The sequence below is a fragment of the Rhinopithecus bieti genome, unplaced genomic scaffold, assembly GCF_001698545.2.
Source record: "Rhinopithecus bieti isolate Rb0 unplaced genomic scaffold, ASM169854v2 scaffold_3615, whole genome shotgun sequence".
NCBI classification, from domain to species: domain Eukaryota; kingdom Metazoa; phylum Chordata; class Mammalia; order Primates; family Cercopithecidae; genus Rhinopithecus; species Rhinopithecus bieti.
Window position 1 is genome coordinate 276217 of NW_016804369.1, and position 6469 is coordinate 282685.

Sequence of the window (6469 nt, forward strand, 5' to 3'; positions counted from 1 at the left end):
TTTTTTTTTTTTTTTTTTTTTTTTTTGTATTTTCAGTAGAGATAAGGTTTCACCATGTTGGCTAGACTGGTCTTGAACTCCCGACCTCAAGTGATCCACCCACTTCAGCCTCCCAAAATGCTGGGATTACAGGCATGAGCCACCGTACCCAGAAAAAAAAAAAAAAAAAAAAAAAAATTTAAAGAGTTGCTTCTTGGGACTTCTTGGGAGAAGATGGAAAAGATATTCCAGCAACTGCTTTCAAGAAGTTTTAGCTAAGAAAACAAAACAACAAATAAATGTCTCCTTTCCATTTGTCAAAAGTGGGTGATTCCATACCGGGCAAGTGCAGAGGGGAGTCCGCTCCAACAAGGAGAAACGCATTCAGAATTCCTGCATTATCCTCCAGCTCAAAGTGGCTCCAGCAGTAGGAAAACTGCATTGCTGCCTAGGAAAGAAGCCCCGAAATGTGCAGGATTCCTGACTCAGCCAGCCAGCAATGCCGCTGGGGAAACAGCCCTTCCCTGTTTCTCCTCTGCTGCTGTTTGAGCGTGGATTCCCCTCCGGAATATCTCCTTTCCTGGTCTCAGGATGGCAGCCAAGGTCTCAGGCATCACTGAGGAGTCTGACTGAAAGGAGGGACTGTTCATTCCTATGCATCGCTCTTTTGTAAAAATGGGAGCATTTCTCAGGTGCCTCCAAGCAGCCTCACATGGCCCCCTTTGGCTGGAATCGTTTCACACTCTATTTCCTCAACCCGTCCCTGGTGATTAAAATGAGATTCCCATGACTGGCATAGGGAAGCACATGATTCCGGAGAGGGGGCTGAGCATTAATCCAGTAACATCAAGATTCCTTTAGAAAGGAGCTGACTATTTGCAGTGATTTCTTTTTTTTTCTTTTTTGAGACAGTGTCTAGCTCTGTTGCCCAGGCTGGAGTGCAGTGATGCAATCTCGGCTCACTGCACCCTCTGCCTCCTGGGCTCAAAGGATTCTCCTGCCTGAGCCTCCCAGTAGCTGGGATTACAGGCGCCCACCACCACACCCAGCTAATTTTTGTATTGTTAGTAGAGGTGGGGTTTCGTCTTGTTGGCCAGGCTCATCTCCAACTCCTGAACTCAGGTGATCCACCGGCCTCAGCCTCCCAATGCGCTGGGGTTACAGGCGTGAGCCACCGGGCCCGGCGACCATGATTTTAGGTGGGTTCCTTCAGGAGCTGTGAGGAGAGATGAGAGAAGGCTTCACGCAGGTGGTAGCGAGCTGGTCCCTGAATAATGAGCCTAACGCAGATGAAAGGTCCTGGAGAACTATTATTTAGTGGTGACTTCTGTTGAGACTTGTTAAGGCTAAGAACTCCTAAACCATTCTTCCCAATTTGTGGCCTCCAGTCATTTTTCCTGACTGACATCTCAAGATGTTTGCCTGCAGTCAGCATTTTACCAACCTTGATCAGATGTCCACAGACTACTGCACTGTTTAACAAGTACCCAGTGACACTTTCTTATCTGTGAAAGTCTTTAGCGGGACTGGGGACTGTGTGAATCTGATTGAATTTTCCATCAGCCTTGAGCTTCATCTTAGCAGTAACAACAAGCTCCCAGAGAGAGAAATCGACCCAGAGGTAATTAAGGACCATGTAGTATTGGGAAAATAATTATTGGGGGAGGAGGACCCCAGACAGTAGTTCTCAGAAGTCACGGTGGCCAGGTAATTCATTGGCAAACAAAGAGCAGAAGGTTGCTCCCTGGGAAGAAAGAAAATGATGTGGTGATGACTATCAAAGAAATTAGACATAGGAAATGGAGTTGTCATTGTTATGGGAAAGAAATCGCCCCTCTTCACTGATGGCACAGGAAACTTCAGGGCTTCCCCTGCTGTAAGAATAGTAGAGTGGGGTTGGCCTAAGAGAGGGATTGAATTTAGAAACAGCTGGTATTTGGAGGAAGAAAAATGTACTGTATGCTAAGTGCATTTCACATGGAATCCAGATAGCAGCTGAGCCGCACTGTCCTTCAGAGAAAAGGTTAAATTTGACCTCAATCCTATTTTATTTTTTTATTTATCTATTTACTTATTTATTTTGAGATGGAGTTTTGCTCTTGTTGCCCAGGCTGGAGTGCAATGGCACAGTCTCAGCTCACTGCAATCTCCGCCTCCTGGGTTCAAGCGATTCTCCTGCCTCAGCCTCCCAAGTAGTTGGGATTACAGGTGCTTGCCACCACACCCGCCTAATTTTGTTGTTGTTGTATTTTTAATAGAGATGGGTTTTTGCCATGTTGGCCAGGCTGGTCTCAAACTCTTGACCTCAGGTGATCCGCCCACCTCGGCCTCCCAAAGTGCTGGGATTACAGGCGTGAGCCACTGTGCATAGCCCTATTTCATAACCATAAAATTTTATCCATTATTTTTGCAAGTTCCCCACGTTTTACTCTCATGTGGTGTATTCATGTTGGATACTTGGGGTATACCCTGATACCCCAGACATTTGAAACTCTGGCCCTTTGCTACAGAAACCCATTCAAGGTGAACCTCTTGGATTTCAGTTGTTGAATACAATGAAGAACACCAGGAGGGGTCGCTCGTAGAGCACAGGCGAGAACAGACTCTGCTGTGGGGGCGAACCCCTGAGCTTGGGGGCTTAAGGCAGCTCACACTCTCACGCAGTGCAAGACAGGAAGTCCTGCTAATAACTGCACTGTACAGAGCATATGGTCTCCACAATCATCACAGCAGAATGTGAGTGTGGCCAGCTCGCAATGGCCCCCAAGGATGTTGTCCTCTAAATCCTGGAACCTGCGGATAGGTTACCTTATATGGGGGAAAAAAAGGGGGGGGCTTTGCAGGTGTAATTAGGTTAAGGGACAATGTTGGGGAGATTATCCTACATTGTCCAAGATAAGGGACATGGGAGGACGTAGTCACAAGAGAACTCGTGCATGGGAGGCAGAGAGATGAACGGCACAGCAGAGAGACAGAGAGGAGATGGAGTATGGAAGCAGAGGTGCTGTGAGCCCAGGAATGCTGGCAGCTGCTAGAAGCTGGAAGAGGGAATGGCAGAGCCTCCTCTGGAACCTCCAGGAGGAACCAGCCCTGCTGACGTCGTGGCTTTTGTCCTGTGTGTTAGTTTCGTTGGGCTGCCAGAACAAATTATCACAAGCTGAGCGGCTTAAATGACAGAAGTGCATGGCCGCACAGTTCTGGAAGCCAGAAGCCCCAAATCAAGGCTTCACTGATGCGTGAGCCAGCTTCTCAGCACCTTCCCTTTTCCCACTCAGGATAGCTGGAAATGGTCGCTCCTCCTCCTAAATGGGGAAGAAATGCAGAGAAAGCTCCAAGCAGAGGGAAATCCCATCCAAAAGGAAATGTGTGATTCAGACCCAGGAAGTGGCCAGGGCTGTGTTGACACTTGGTGCCCCAGTTTCCCTATCGGAAAACGTGTATAATAAGAGGCTGTATCTCATGGGGTTGACAGGAGGATTCAGTGAGTTAGCCCAGGGCAGAGGGTTTAGTGGGCAGTGCCTGGTGAGCATCTAACACATGAGTGCTTTGATCGTCTGCATTGGGACGTTATTCGGAGCAGTCCCGTGTGGCCAGTTCTGGGCTGGGCACTGTGGGGGCAGACGTGAGCAGAGCCAGACTCTGCCCTCAGGTTTCTCGCCATCCAGGTGCGGGGAGGAGGCTGAACCATCACCACACCCCCACATGCACAGCACACACCTGGCTTGAGGCTCGGCCAGGGCTTATCCTAGAGAGTTCTGTAGAAATGAACCTCAGGCTGGGTGCGCTGGCTCACGCCTGTAATTCCTGCACTTTGGAAGGCCGAGGCGGGCAGATCACCTGAGGTCAGGAGTTCGAGACCAGTCTGGGCAACATCGTGAAACCTTGTCTCTACCAAAAAAATACAAAAATTAGCCGGGTGTGGTCACACATGCCTGTAGTCCCAGCTACTGGGGAGGCTGAGGCACAAGAATCGCTTGAACCCGGGAGGCAGAGGTTGTGGTGAGCCGAGATTGCACCACTGCACTCCAGCCTGGGCGACAGAGTGAGATTCCCTTTCAAAAAGAAAAAAAGAAAGAAAGAAAGAAAGAAACCCCCAACCAGGAGAAGTGGCCGATGCCACAGCAAGCGGCAGTTTAAAGCTTGAGTGATGGTTTCAATCATTTCTCACTTTAACTAACCGCATCTTGCAAGTCCTCAGTGTACAACCGACCTGAAAAATCTGATTTGGGCAGAAACAACTCCATTTCAAAGCTGTTTGGGATTCAGGCTCTGAAGGCAGCAGGGCTGTGGCTCTGGACGTGTCCAGATGTCACCCTGTGGGCTGCCACCTGCAGCGGAGGAGGGAGCAGGGCTGGCAGACAGGGCTCAAGTGAACCAGTGAACACACGTGCGTGCAAGTGCCACCCGCCCCTTGCTGTGTGTGCACAGACAGGACACTCAAACTCCCAGAGGCTTAGTGCTTCCTCCTGTCAAGTGGGCCCCATGCCATGCTGCTGTTGCAGGATTTGTAGAAGATACCTGACATGGAGTAAATGCAGCAGAGTCGCTGTTATTGGGTGGAAGTGTCAAGAAGGGGGCTTGGCTGAGCATTCCAGGAGTACAGTCATCCATGTTCATAGTCGGAGAGGTTGTGGCTGCCAGTGTGAGCTCTAAAAGAAAGACCCCAGCTTATGGGCTGACTTGACCTCTGGGGAAACTGTGGAGGGAATGGCCTAACTGCAAGCCCCCCTTCCCACTCTGCTCCCACAGATCTGGCCCCCCAGCTGCTCCACCCTCCTTACCGTGGAGACCAGGCACAATGCCTGCCCGTCCCAAGCCCTGGGCTTCACTCCGTTCCCTGCCCCCATGGAATTCCAGAAACAATACCTCCCGTGGGAACCAGGGCACCCACACCTTCTTTTCACTATAGAGCCGGCCCCCAGTCCCTGCTAGCACAGGCTGCTTCCAACGACAACCTCCATGTGGCCCCATGTGGCATGTGATGCCCTCTCACCTGCGGGGAGTACATGTGGCTGACAAACCATCGTTTACCTCATCCATTCTGTGCCAGGTGCCACATTTGCTATCTTTATACCCAAGGGTGGGAGTTCCCTCACCCATGAGGTGAATAGCAGGTGATCAAAGGAGATAGGAATGGAATCTAGGTTCACATGAACCTGGGTCTGCACCCTAGCCCTGCTACCAGTGGCATGTCCCTGAGCAAGTCACCCACCTTCTCAGAACCTCGGTTTCCCCATCCTTAATGTGGAGATAATAATGTCCAAGCCTTATGACAGGAATACACATGCACTAATCCATGCATAACCACGCAGGAGACGCGGTAGGTACAGCATGGAACCACACACACTACATGGAATGGAACACTTAAAATGGGTTATATGTAGATTACATCTCAGTAAAGTTGATTTTACAAACACACACAGAAAGAGCTGGGTGCGGTGGCATGTACTTGTAATCCCAGCCACTAGAAAGGCCAGGGTGGGAGGATCACTTGAGCCCAGGATTTCAAGACCAGCCTGGGCAACATGGTGAGACCCTGTCTCAAAATACAAGCAGAAAAAATTCTACAAGTTGATGGCTAGGTGTGGAATCCCTCTCTCTCTCTAGTGCCTAAGTGAAACTGCTCTGGAATCTGACAGCTCAGTTCAAAACCCAGGCTGCCCCATCATCAGCTTTGCTACCTTCAGAAAGCTGCTGCACTCAGCTGTGCTCCAGTTTCTCTATCCCTAACTTGGGGATATTAGCAAGTCTTTTCCCATCGGGCTGCTATGAGGATGAGATGAGATGACATGCCAAGTGCTTTGCATGGTGCTGGGAACACAAGGATTTTGTAAATAACCGTGAGCTCACACCATCTCCCTCCGAGGGATGCCCAAGGCCGCAACGCTCCCCAAGCCTTCAGCCAGAAAACAGGGACACTGTGCTCAAGGTGCCCCACCCTCCTGAGGGCTGCTGCCTGAACATCTTGTTTTAACAACTATGTGGTGAACTCCTACTGTGTGCACGGCACGATGGGAGAGGAAAGAAGCGGTGAGCAGAGACGAGCACTGCTCCAGAAGGTCCAGTGGGGTGGGGTGGAGCAGGGAGATGACAATTAATAAGGAAGAAAGATGGGGTGGGAGGAATGAAGGGAAAGGAAAGAACAAAATAAAAAGGGAAAAGTTGAAGGAAAGAAAGACAAAGGGAAGAGAGAGCAAGAGAAAAGAGAGAGGGAAATAACAAAGAAAAGAAAAATAAATAAGGGAAGGAAGGAATGAAGGAAGAAGAGAGGGGAAAGGAAGGAAGGGAGAGAGAGGGATAAAAGAACAGAAACAAAAGAAAGGGAAAGGAAAAGGAAAAGGAAAGGGGAGAGGGAGGGAGGGAGGGAGAGAGAGAGAGAGAGAGAGAGAGAGAGAAAGAGAAATAAAGAGTCTTACTTTTTGAGATCAGATGCTCAGAATGGTACCATATGATTGAGGAGATGCTCCAGGTTCTCTTGCTGCCCTGCAGA